This window comes from Schistocerca gregaria, chromosome 6 (genome assembly GCF_023897955.1).
Source record: "Schistocerca gregaria isolate iqSchGreg1 chromosome 6, iqSchGreg1.2, whole genome shotgun sequence".
NCBI lineage: Eukaryota > Metazoa > Arthropoda > Insecta > Orthoptera > Acrididae > Schistocerca > Schistocerca gregaria.
In genome coordinates, this window is record NC_064925.1 from 244,095,512 (window position 1) to 244,108,267 (window position 12,756).

Below are 12,756 nucleotides of genomic sequence, written 5' to 3' on the forward strand. Positions count from 1 at the left end.
ACGGGATACAAAACGAAAAGAAGGAAGGATGATTAACTTAATATTCCATCATAAACAAAATCGTCAAACACAGAGCAAAAACTAACAAGGGATAGGAAATTATGTCAGCTGTGGCCTTGTTTATGGAGGCTTCCTAGCATTCGGCTGAAGTAATTTAAGGTAACCACAATAAACTAAATCAGGATGGTTAGGTATAAATTTGAACCCTGTTCCTCCTGGATGCAAGTTCACTGGGCTAATAACTGCATCACTTCACTTAGCCCCTCAGGAATTTCTCTTACTTGCTAATGACACATGAGCAACTGCTAGAACATTAAAACTGCACATTGATTTCTGTGCAGTCTTACTTTACACCTCAAGATGTTATGGAAGTAAACACAATACCAGATATCAGAATGACGGCACTGGTTTTACCTCTTTTCATTGATCAGTCATCAACTGGCTGCCTCTGCTTGAAACATAAGCCTCTCTATCTCTCCTGCCCTCACAGTGCTCTTGTTTTTCCACTCAATCCCTGACTTTTCTCTTCACTTCTTCAAACATTCCTTCACTCCAACAATCCATCTGTCCCATCTTTGACTAGGTCTCTTGCCTACTACTGTCATTTGAAAGCCTGTCTTGGTACCTTGCCAACTCCCATCCTTTCAGCATGCCCATACCATCTTAATCTTGTCTTTCTATTGTCTCTTGCATATGTTCCTCTTTCATTATTTCTCTCGCTGTCTCATTTTCAACTCTATCCCTTCTAGTTAGTCCTGTCCTGCTTCTTTGAAATTTCATAAATTTCATCTTGCAAGCCTACATCATCAGTCATTCTTCTCATTTAATTTTTTATGTCGGCTTATCTGTTTCCATATCTGCTTCAAAACCAAATTTTAAAACTCATACCATGCTTCTCATTGGCACCTAAAATAAAAGGGTACATCCTAATTCAAATCTTCATCAGGTCTTCATCAAAATATGTCACACTGATATAGGGAACCTGCAAGTGCCATAAAAGAAAGGTAAGTTTTCATAACAGAATAAACACCATATTTGATGGGGCAATGTCCTACACAGAGGTATGCAAATGCGATTTTATCCTGGCTGTGTAAGCAGAGTAGTAAAACCACAACTGGATCACTGCTTTTAGCATCCATCAAACTTTCAATGACACATGACCTCCTTGCTTGTTCAGTTAGAGGCAGTAGCCTGCAGGGGAATGAAACAATGTTTAAAATGGAAGACATACATTTTCTGTTACCTAAATATGAATCAAACAAGTTCATAATAGTTCCCCCAGCATATAATTTACTCAAAAAGATGCTGTGATTCATGCAGTTAAATGCCTTTTACAGATCACAGAATAGACCAGTAGCCTGTAATTTATTTTCTAGTGAATTAAGGACATTCCACTGCTGTGTCATCTGAACAAGACACAGCCAGGGCAAAAGCACAACAGGCACAAAAACACTGACTTGTGCCAGTGCCACAGAGACTCGACACATTCAGAGCTCCACCAGCGCCACGGGCAGCGCTGAGGACGAAGATATCGACCTTGGCTTAGCCAACTGCCAGCCGAGTACAATCCACAAATGCCCAGACAACAATGGACAGAAGCCTACTCGGAATATATAAGAACAGCCCTCACCCATTTGGTTATAAATCATCATCCAGAGCTGACTTAAGAGAGGGATCATCATTTAGTGAATTCTTAGAAATGAACAGACAATTGTTGTAAATTGCATTTGCTATATACTGTGAAGTTTACCAACAATTATTTTATGTAGACATTGAGGGCATTTTTTTGTGTTGTGTTACATGTATTGTTGTAGACTTAATTATTCAACAAGTCACAAAAAACCTTTTAAACTCATATGTGTGACTTTGTTACTAATTTGTTGGTGGTGTGTTGCAGAACCTTTGTTCTCCTATCCTGTTACCTGACCCTGGGGCATAGCTGTGTAATAGTGGCAGGGAGAAATTGTCTTAGTGGTATACTGCACCAGAAGCCATTCCACGAAATCTCAAACTCGGTGTATCGTAATGACAGCAGCAACTCAGCCTCCACAGTAGTAGTAGCACAGCCTTTACAGAACTGGCGATGGGGGTTTACAAAAGCAACAATGCAGTCAAATGGTGACTGTGACAGGACCATGAATAGAAAGAAGTGTAGGCTGACGTAATCATGAAAAAAGAATTGAAAGATAATAAGAAAGAGAGAAATAAAAAAGAACTGATATATAATTAAAACAGAAGTTGATGTTTTTCAGTGTAATCTTTGCATATAACGTGTATGTACTAATACAGGTGTACTGTTATTCATGTAAGCATTGTTGGATAGACAAGCAAGTCCATCACAAATGAATTTCAGTCACAGTGATCATCAGAAAGGCAGACACATGCACAGGAATTTTTCTTCTGTACAATTTCAAACGCTTGAACACTTAAGCTTTCAACATTGTGTAGGGATAGTACACTTGGACTCCGTAGTTTCCACAGAACTTCATTATAAATTTCATACTTCTTTTTGTGGATTAGTTTCAGTATTAATATTATATATGCATGTTTTATGTGTGAAAACACCTTTTCTCCCAAATATCTCCTTTTCCTTCTCAACTACTGTTTCCCATTCATCATCTTCAACTAATACAGCCACACTCTAGTATCTGTGTAAGTTGCATATAAACATTCATTTTCTGAAATTTATCCATGATGATTTCAGATAATTAAAGAGCATTTTCCACCAACACCAAGCAAAGCATTTCCTAAATGTATAAATGTTGTAGAGATGGGTTTGGTTATCTTCATCACATTTTCCAAGGTAAGATGTACAGTCAGTTTTGCCTTGCAAGTAAATACACTCCGAAACCCAGACAGACAATCCCCAACAGGCCGTGTTCTATCAACTGTTTCATTATTATACTGAAAATTCCTGTTAGTATTTTGCAAACAAGACTTTTGAAACAGAGGTTTTGATAATAGACCTATTAGCACTTGCCTTCTTTGGTACTGGTATTATTACAATCTTCTTGAAATCTGATATGCACATCTTGCATCCAGCTGTAAGACAAAGCACAGGTCTACAGACAGAAAAATGCTGAATGAACTCATTTAGCTGTCAAGACAAAACTGTGTGGAGCATCTAATGACTGCATCCTACCTCAGGATTGCCATAAGTTTCCCCAAGTGAAATTCCCTGATTTCCAGACTAGGTTTGGCATTTTTCCCTGACAAATTTTGAGATCTCAAGGGTAAGTTAGGACGTAAGTTGACAATCTGTCTTTGCAGCTACAGTACAAGACACAAAAGTGCAAAAGACAGGAAGGGGAAAAAAAACAACTTTCAAGCATATGGCTTTTCCTGATGTAAGCAACAATCGTAAGTACTAACATCAACATCTTTTGTAATGATTTAAATGGATAAAGCAGGCCAAATGGTTTGTGTGTTTCATTAAGACCACTGATGTTATTTCATTTTAATAAAATGAAACACATATGGTGACAAAAATATGTATTTCCTTGGAATCGCAAGAAAGGTTTAGAATACCTTCACTGATTTCAGAAATAACCTTAGCGGGGAAGAATTATGTAAACTAACATTGTAGGTGACTGCGAATAAAATGTTGGTTCTACAATGTTTGTTATTATCGGTTATTAGCCACTGTGTTACATCTATCATTTTACACGTATTGTGCAATAATGTCTATAAAACATCACTGTACAGTGTACTTGCGGTGAGACAGTCACAATTCCTGAAATCCATTGCACATGGCCTCTTCCCTGCTGAGGAGCACCACTCGTGTGACCAGCTATTCACGAGCCACGGACAGCATGTTGATGAAAGGAGACCATGATGATCAATCCATGCAAGAGATAACTTGTTCAAATGCTTCTGAGCCACATACAGGCATGTAGAAAAGACAATCACACTATACAACACATGCACACATGACTGCCATCTCTGGCCACTGCATCTACAGTCTCTGAGAATCAGATCCAAGCAAACCACTTCTCATAACTCCCTGCCTCTCATTGGCAGCTGCTAGACTAGCAGCTGGAAGCGGTGGCAGCACTGGCTGCAAGCAGAGGGGAGTGGTAGGAAGGGGAGAAGCAGTAGGAATGAGCAAGTAGGAAAGCAGTGCACTTATTAGCTGCACCCAGCCAGTGGCAATGCATAACACCTCAGTATAAAAACCATTTCATCTATTGAGACAAAAGCGAGATTTTTCTAGTGTGTTTTTTTCAAATGTCCCTGATTCATCTGGCGTGTTTTAAATTCCCTGATTTCCAGAATATGTGGCTACCCTGTACCTTCATTAGAACCTGCTTACTGTATTCAAGCCTCAGTCCACTGCCTTAACAAATCAAATATTTCTCGATACTTCACGAAATGTCCTGTCATGCTATCCTTTCTTTTACTAAGTTGTCACATAAATCTCTTTTCTCCAACTGAATTCTGTAACTGTTCTTTAGTTTGCAATCTACCCATCAAATCTTCATCATTCTCCTAGATCACAGCATTTCAAATGCTTCTATTCTTTCTTACCTTTACTCTTTATCAAGTAAGATGTACATCCACATGAGGCCACAAACCAGACCAAAACCTTCAGAAAAGATTTCCTAACATTTAAATTTATATTCAGTATTAAAATATACAGCTTTTTCAGCAATGCTTTTCTTATAATTGCCAATCGCATTTTATAACCCCTCTACTTCATACATCATCAGTCATTTTTCTGCCCAGATAACTAAACTCATCAACAACTCGTGGTGATCATTTCCTAGTCTAATTCCCTCTTCACCTGATTTATTTCACCTAGATATTCCATTACCCTCTCTTTACATTTTTTAGTGTTAATTTTAAATCTTCCTTTCATGACACTCAAGACATTCTGTTCAGCTGTTCTTCCAAGTCGTTTGCTGTATATGACAGAATTAAAATGTTATCAGCAACCTGCAAACTTTTTATTTCTTCTCCCTGAACTTTCATGACTACCAAAGCAGAATCTTATTGAAAGATTTCTCACAAATTCCAAAGCAATACTGGTCACATGTGTGGGGGCAGTCAGTGGCACCACAATTAGTGTTCAGACACTCATGTAAGACACAAGAATTGAAATTGAGGGTAACAAACAACAATGCTGAACTCAGTTTGCAAACCTTTCTTTTACAACAGAAAATACAGAAGTAAGGCCGTGTATTAACTTTCACACCACTACAAAGATGGGTGACACAGATATTAGTGTCAGTGGCCTTAAGAAACAAATAAAATTAACCAGTGACCAATGGAATCCCAGTCAGCTTCTAAAGAGAATTCGTAGCTGAATTATCCCTCATTACAAACAAGAAACTATGACTTGTGATTAGAAGAATGCACACGTTACACCTATCTACAACAAGAGTATCAGAAGAGATCTTTAAGAACTACCATCCAATATCAGTGACATCAAGAGAATCCTAGAAACCATTCCGGGCTCAACACAATAAGGTATCTTGAACAGAATGACCTTCTGCATCCAAACTAGCAGATTCGGGAAACATAAATAATGCAAAACCCAAAATGCACTTTTCTCACATGACTCCCTGAAAGCCACAGACAAAGGCACAGATGGATTGCAGTATTTCTTGATTTCTGAAAGGCATCTGACTCGGCACGACACAGACGTTTATTAATAAAAGTACAATTACACGGGGGTATCAAACAAAATTTGTGACTGGATTGAAGATCCCTTGGTCAGGAGGATACAGCAAGTTATCTTGAATGGGGAGCCAAAATAAAAGTAACTTCATGTGTGTCCCAGAGCAGTGTGTTGGGACCCTTGTTCATATTGTATACTAATAACCAATCAGACAGTATTAGTACTAAACTCAGACTGTTGGTAAATGATACAGTTACCTAAAGGTCGTACTGCCTGAAAAAAGCTGTACAATCCAGTTGGATATTATGATTCAAATTAGCCTTAAATGTTCAGAAATGAAAACCTGTATGCTGACAAAATGATGAGGAGTAATATCTTATGACTAGATTGCCTATAAATCAGTCTTGTGTCCCATCTTAGAAAAGCATGTGGTTTCCATACCAAATAGGACTAACATATATATAAATAAGAGTGGCAAAATGGTAGCATGGCTGGTTTGACTCATGAGAGAGCTTCACAGAAATGCTGCAAAATCTGAATTGGCAGACATTTGAAGATCGATACCAATTATTCCACAAAGCCCTGCTTCCTAAGTTTCAAGAACCTGTATTTAGCCTTCTCTTCTTTGCTTGGGCTCTACATTACCTTAATGTTTCTTCCATGGATCATGAATACAACACTTCATAATGATGTGGAATGTGTCAGTTTAACGTAGGGTTTCTTTACACTATATAACGCAAATTATTATTATTACTACTACTACTACTTTTTACACTTACTATTTCATCTAAAAAATTCATCTGAGTAGTAGTAGTTCTCACACAGGAACTATTTTAGTTTGTTTGTAAATGATGGTTGGGTATCTTCAGACTTGTAATGTGACCAAAGACTGTTGTGGCAGTATAATTCACCTCTTTCTGTCAGATTTAACCCAGAAAAGTGAAGATCATTCTTTCTTCTGATGCTGTAGACTTTTGAACCGGGATTGGTTTCTAACAACAAATTTCAAAAGTGAATATATGTATTGTGAAGGTACCATGAATATCACTAGTTCCTTAAATAAATGTCTGCAAGGTGATCTTGGGTGGGCTCGAGCTATTATTCTGATTACAAGCTTTTGCACAATGAACAATTTATTTTCTTAATGATGAATTACCCCAAAATTCGACAACATATGAAAGCAGTGAATGAAAACAGGCATAGTAGCCTAATTTCCTCATATGTTTATCACCAAAATTTGCAATAATTCTAATAGTATAAGTAGCTGAACTCAAACGTTTCAGCAGATCATCAATGTGTTTCTTCCAATTCAATTTCTCATCAATGTGAACACCTGGAAATTTTGAATATCCTGCCTTAGCAAGAGACTTGTTCAAAGTTTATATTTATCAGTGATGTTATGGCATTTACTGTGGAGAACTGTATATACCGTGTTTTCTCAAAATTTAGTGAGAGTCCATTTGCTGAGAACTAGTCAATAATTTTGTAAAACACATTATTTACAATTTCCTCAGTTAATTCTTGTTTGTTGGGTGTGATTACTATACTTGTATAATCAGCAAAAATAACTAGCTTTGCACCTTCATGAATACAGAGTGGCAAGTTTTTAATATATATTAAGAACAATAAGGAGCCAAGACTGAACCCAGTGGGACCCCGTTCTTGATACTTCCCCAGTTCATATTTTCTCTACGACACTTATAAAGTATTACTAAAAATATTTCATCCAGTTTGATAGAAATACAGTCTTCTTGTGCTCTTGGTTGTCCTGTTTCCTACTTAACAATATTCCAAATTGTTTTAGTTTTATTATCAGAGGTACTAATCTCAGACATTATGTGCATGCTTCTAGACTTTTTAATAACTTTTCCTAATACTGTGCAGAAGTTTTCATAATGTCTGACTGTTTCTGGATCATTGCTTCTTCAGCTATAAGATAAACTTCCTTTTTCTGTTTACAAGTGTTTTCATCCCTTTAGAGGCCATAGCTTTTTGGATGGTTCCTTACAATTATCTTTCACTGTTTTCTAAGGGAAACTATTTTCACATATACTTGCAAAGGTATCATGAAAAGGTTAAATTTTAAATTAGCATCAAATTCCCTGTACTCTTCATCCCAGTCTAACTGTTGCAAGCTTTCCCTAAAATTTGGAGTTGTTAAACTGTTAACTGAACACAATATTTTGCAGGACTGTTTTGATTTACCGTATGGAGCTATGTCATATACTGTAACTAGCTGCACCTCATGATCAGAAGGACCATTCTTAACAGGAAAAACATTTACCTGACAAATTTACCTTGGTCTATAAAAAAGTTATACACCATTGTGCTGCTTTGCTGTACTATCCGAATAAGAAAATCAATTACTGATGTCAAATTGAGAGAACTGAGTAATACTTCAAGGTCATTCTTTCTATCACACTCTTTCAGAAAATCTACACTGAAACCCTCGCAAACAATAATTTGCTGTCTGACAGATAGCATAAAAAAGAACCAAAGTTTTTCAGAAATAGCTAAAAACTTCCCAATGGGGACCTATACACAGCAACACTTATAAAAGTACCATTATTTAGTTTAAGCTCACAGTCACATGCTTCTATATGTCATCCTAAATAAAAATTTCTAGTTTCTAAATTTTTCACGCTATTATGAATTTTAACATATATGGTAACTCTTCCTCCTTCCATAATGTCTCTACTTGCATGTACTGATTGTTTACATCAATCTACCTTTACCTTTTTTCATATCCGTGACTATATGATGTTCAGACAGGCAGAGAATACCTATTCCATCCTCAGTTTCTAAATCATCTAAACAAACAAGAAGCTCATCTACTTTGTTTTTGAATCCCCTGATATTCTTATGCAATATATTGACATTATTTATCACTGTACTTTTATCAGAATCTTGTGATATGTTAACATCTCCCGTACCTGCCTGTCTGACATTATCATTATGCTTAATTTCATTTAATACTGAATCATTGGACACTGAACTTCAAAAAAGAGGTACTACTATGAGTTTATGAGTTTCAGTGGCCAACCCCTACCCCACACCTTAAAGAATTTGCTATCATCCCGGCCAATTTGCCTTTTCCTTTCATATTGAGATGCAAGCTACGTCTTGTGAGGTCCCACCTAGCAGTAGCACCAACGGGAAAAACCCATACCTGACAAAGTAGCTGCCCGAAGCAGCTTCTCTAACTCATCACTGACCCCCCTGACACAGCCGTTCATACAACATGAAAGGAGGAACCAAGCCAACATTTGTTTGGTTCATTGCTGATGCTTTATGTTCATACAGCTGCTTCTCTTTTCTCAGGGGGTTACTATAAAAAATTTCTTGTATATGGTTTCTGTCTTCCATAATCATGAATGACTCTGACAAAAAAGAGGTCTCAAGGAGATGGGGGAAGGGGGGGGGGGGACAATTATTTGAAAATACCTATATGGTGGTGGGGACTGGGAGATGAAGCAGCTTGCACAGGATAGAGTAGCATGGAGAGCTGCATCAAACCAGTCTCAGGACTGAAGACAACAACAACAACATATGGTGGTGTGGGTTGGGGTCCCATGTACAACTCCATGCAGCCATTCACTCTAGTGGTCCCTTATTCGTGAGTAATCAATAATTTTCTTCTAAGTCCTGTGTGAATGCTCCTGAGCTTTGTAATGTGCATTAAAAGTTTATTTTAAAATCTTGAGCAAAATGACTTCGATCATGTCATTTTGATCACTTTATCAACTTTTTCCATTTCTCTCACTTTTTCTCTCTTAATTGTCGTTCTCCACATGCAATCTCTGTGCATGTGATTTTAATTATTTTTGTTTATCATAGTTAACCATCTGAAAATGCCAATCTATTGGTTAAAAATCAAAATAGTCTATTTTTATTCTCTCTGCAATGGATTTAAAAATTTATTTTTCAGTATAAGATTTACTTTTTTTGGATGGTAAACATTACACAAACGTGAAAAACAAATTCTTGTTGCACTATGGACAAAATGACACAGATTAAGAATTAAACAATAGAAGATGGTTATATGTACAACAAAATTTAGGCAAAGTAAGAAACAAATATAATGTATGCAACAACATGGACAAAAATGTAATATGATAAAAGAAAATAAATCAAATCACAGAGTTAATACATAGAAATAATTAAACTCACACAAACAAGAAATCCAAATAAAAAATAATGCAAAGAAAACATTTGAGAAAACGAAAAAGTTTATACAATGATTAAAATGATGTGGCGAAGGACTCAGCTGGAGACAAAGAATTCAGCTGAACCAATTGGTGGAATAATTTAAATAAAGATGTTAAAATAAGGAAACTAAAGCATGTGATGAGGTTCAAACCCACAACCTTCTGCACATGAATACTGTACTTCTGTAGGTTCTATTGCATCACACGAATTCCGTAATATTTCATTACTCGCAAGCGAGAGCACAGTAGGGTGAATGGTGGCAGTGGGTGATACCTGGTACCCTAACCAACACCACTATATAGGTGATTTCAAAAAGTCAATTCCATGCCTGGGGACCTATAGTGTGTACAGCATGCCACGTTGCTTGCACTCACTGCTTCCATTTTTCTGCCAGGTAATCAATGGAGTGTTTATATGATGTTTATTTTCCACAATTTTCCTTTAACATTATGTCAGGTAACTACACTTTTTTAAGCCATAATGCCACATCTCAACCATGGTTTCTAATGATGTTCTTTTGAAAGAAACCAGTCACGACATTATTAATGTGCATCAATATTACAATAAATATTATTAATATTCACAAGAATTAGCTGTTGAGTTAACAAAGACTTACAAATTATGGACACAGACTATACCTCCCTCTGGAAGTTTGTTGCAGTTTAAATCTGGTTTTTACATGTGTATATTACTACTGTATAATCTGAAATTGCTGTCTGAAGACCCTTCCACATACATCAGGCAGAATATATATCTGAACCTTTCCTTGAGATTTAACTCATTCTATTTAATGGTCCTACATATTACTTCACTTTCTGAGTCAAATTCATTATTTGACATCTCTCTCCATCAGTCAATAAGTATGGGTATATTGTACAATAAAAATTTGGTAATTAATGCATTGTCATTACTAATTCCATAACGTGGATGTAATCTGCACAGTATCAGTCATATCAATCATTCCTCGTTCGTTTAACTGCAAAAAAAAAAAAAAGTGTGTACGGTATTTATATTTACACAATGTCACAAGGCAGTATTATCTCTTATTTGTGACAATTACAGGTACATGTCAGAAGTGTTCCAGATATATATACTTCAAGAACCCAGTGTTGTGGTGCGGTGAACAGCATAAAAATTATTTCTTTTTATATATAGTTTTTAGCCGGACTATTGCAAAGATAGGACGAATCGCCTAAACCCGGACGTAGGGTGAAAATAGCCCCAAGTCAACTTTCATAATCAGCAAATTACTTCGCCTTCAGCACTTTCGGCCTGACACTGACCAGTTGATTCTTTGTCTAAAAGTTTTAGGATTCGCTCACTTACAAGATTTCTCTGAAAATGGGAACGACACCTCAGAGACCTGGAGGATAAAAAAGCGTACAACTGTATAGTAGTCATAAGCGCACCCACACGGCAAAGGCCAGGAAACCGGATAAGTTAAGATGTTCGAATACGCGCTCTTTAATTATCTGCACTTCAGAAAGTTTCAACATTGGGCCTCTTTAACGTAAAATTTAATCTAGTGCACATTACCATTACCGTTAATGTAAAAATTATAAAAAGGCTAAACAGTTAATAAAAAGTACAGAAAATGAATCAAGGTTGCCTTCAAATATGTATAATTTTGTCAAACAGCGACGGCATTAAAGCTCTTGCAGAAGCCTCTATTTTTTTATTTACGGGCACAAAAAGATGCAGTCATGTCTTCAACATAAACATCCCACAACATGTGGTTCTGAAACTTATACATTTACGGTACATTAATGGCATTCACGGCAACAGTAACGACATACCTACTGTTAAAAGCTAGCTAAAAGAAAAAAACCAACATGCCAATCACATTTCGTTGAAGTTCAGCTACATCACCAGCTACCTCAGTTAAATCGCACCACCAATATCAACAATAACAAAGCGATCACAAGTACAGCAAAGATCTTACCAATAAACATCATATCCCCTTTGCAACACATTGTGTCAAAAAATTCAAATAATTTCTTCAAAAACATTCATAAGAATCATCTTTCAGGAGCATTTCTAATATTTAATTACTAAGTTATTTCAGCACAGATTTCAGGACAACCGAGAAGCATGTACCGTATCGCAGTTTATTTATTATTAAAAACCTATGAGACGATTTAATAAAATTCTAGCAAGGTGATCCCCGTAGCTGTGTTCTGTTGTAATAGACGGATAAAAAAAATACCATAAATTATAGGCTGAAATTACGTTCATTTCATGGTGGTCTCAAATAGCATGCCGTTTTTTTTTTTTTCAGTGCAGCTTTTGGTTTGTAAATGTTGTTACAACTGTCGGTACCGGTTTGAATTAGCGCGATCTACGGTTTAACTTCTGCATGTGATTGTAGGCTGAATAAGAGAAGTAGGTTTGTCTCAGCTTGATGGAATAATTTATTAACAAAACCCTGCTGCCGGAACAGACAATAATACACTGCAACCGATAACTCGAGCGAAGGCGTGAGAAAAGTTCAGTGCGGTAAATTATTCCGTATCTAACACACTTGGATTCACGCTTTCGCCACGGAGTAGAACGTGGAACAGAAATCAACAATCAAAGAATAAAACACAGAACAAATGTTTGCTTGTGTATAACGTCTCTGGCGTCCAGCGGGAAAGTTTCGCAGCACTGTACTTTCAAACACCCGACCATGTCGGCGCTGGACGATGACAAAAGCATAGAATTACTAAATAAAAAGACAGAAGACGCCACACAACCACACACGTCTATGCGTAGAGATGCTTAATGGCAATTTATAAAGTCAGTGCATGTATGTTACTAACTTCGTCAATTAAATGCTGCTGGATTCTTATTGAACTACACCTCCACTGTTAATTGGAGTAGTATATGCCCTACTAAAAGGACTGAAGTACGAGTTTTGCCTCGCACACACCACTTTATTTATTTAT

At 36.7% G+C, this 12,756-nt stretch overlaps 1 protein-coding gene across 3 annotated transcripts in view; it reads right to left on the minus strand.

Moving 5' to 3' along the window:
* The window catches only part of LOC126278125 (probable ATP-dependent RNA helicase spindle-E), a 224,970-nt gene extending 213,212 nt beyond the window's left edge, over positions 1 to 11,758 (minus strand). For 2 of the 3 annotated variants that reach the window (XM_049978012.1, XM_049978011.1), the window contains exon 1: positions 11,626 to 11,758. The gene's annotated coding sequence lies outside the window, so the exon portion shown is untranslated. The remainder of the gene's footprint in view (positions 1 to 11,625) is intronic. The other variant, XM_049978013.1, reaches the window with a different exon arrangement.
* Positions 11,759 to 12,756: the final 998 nt, after the last annotated feature.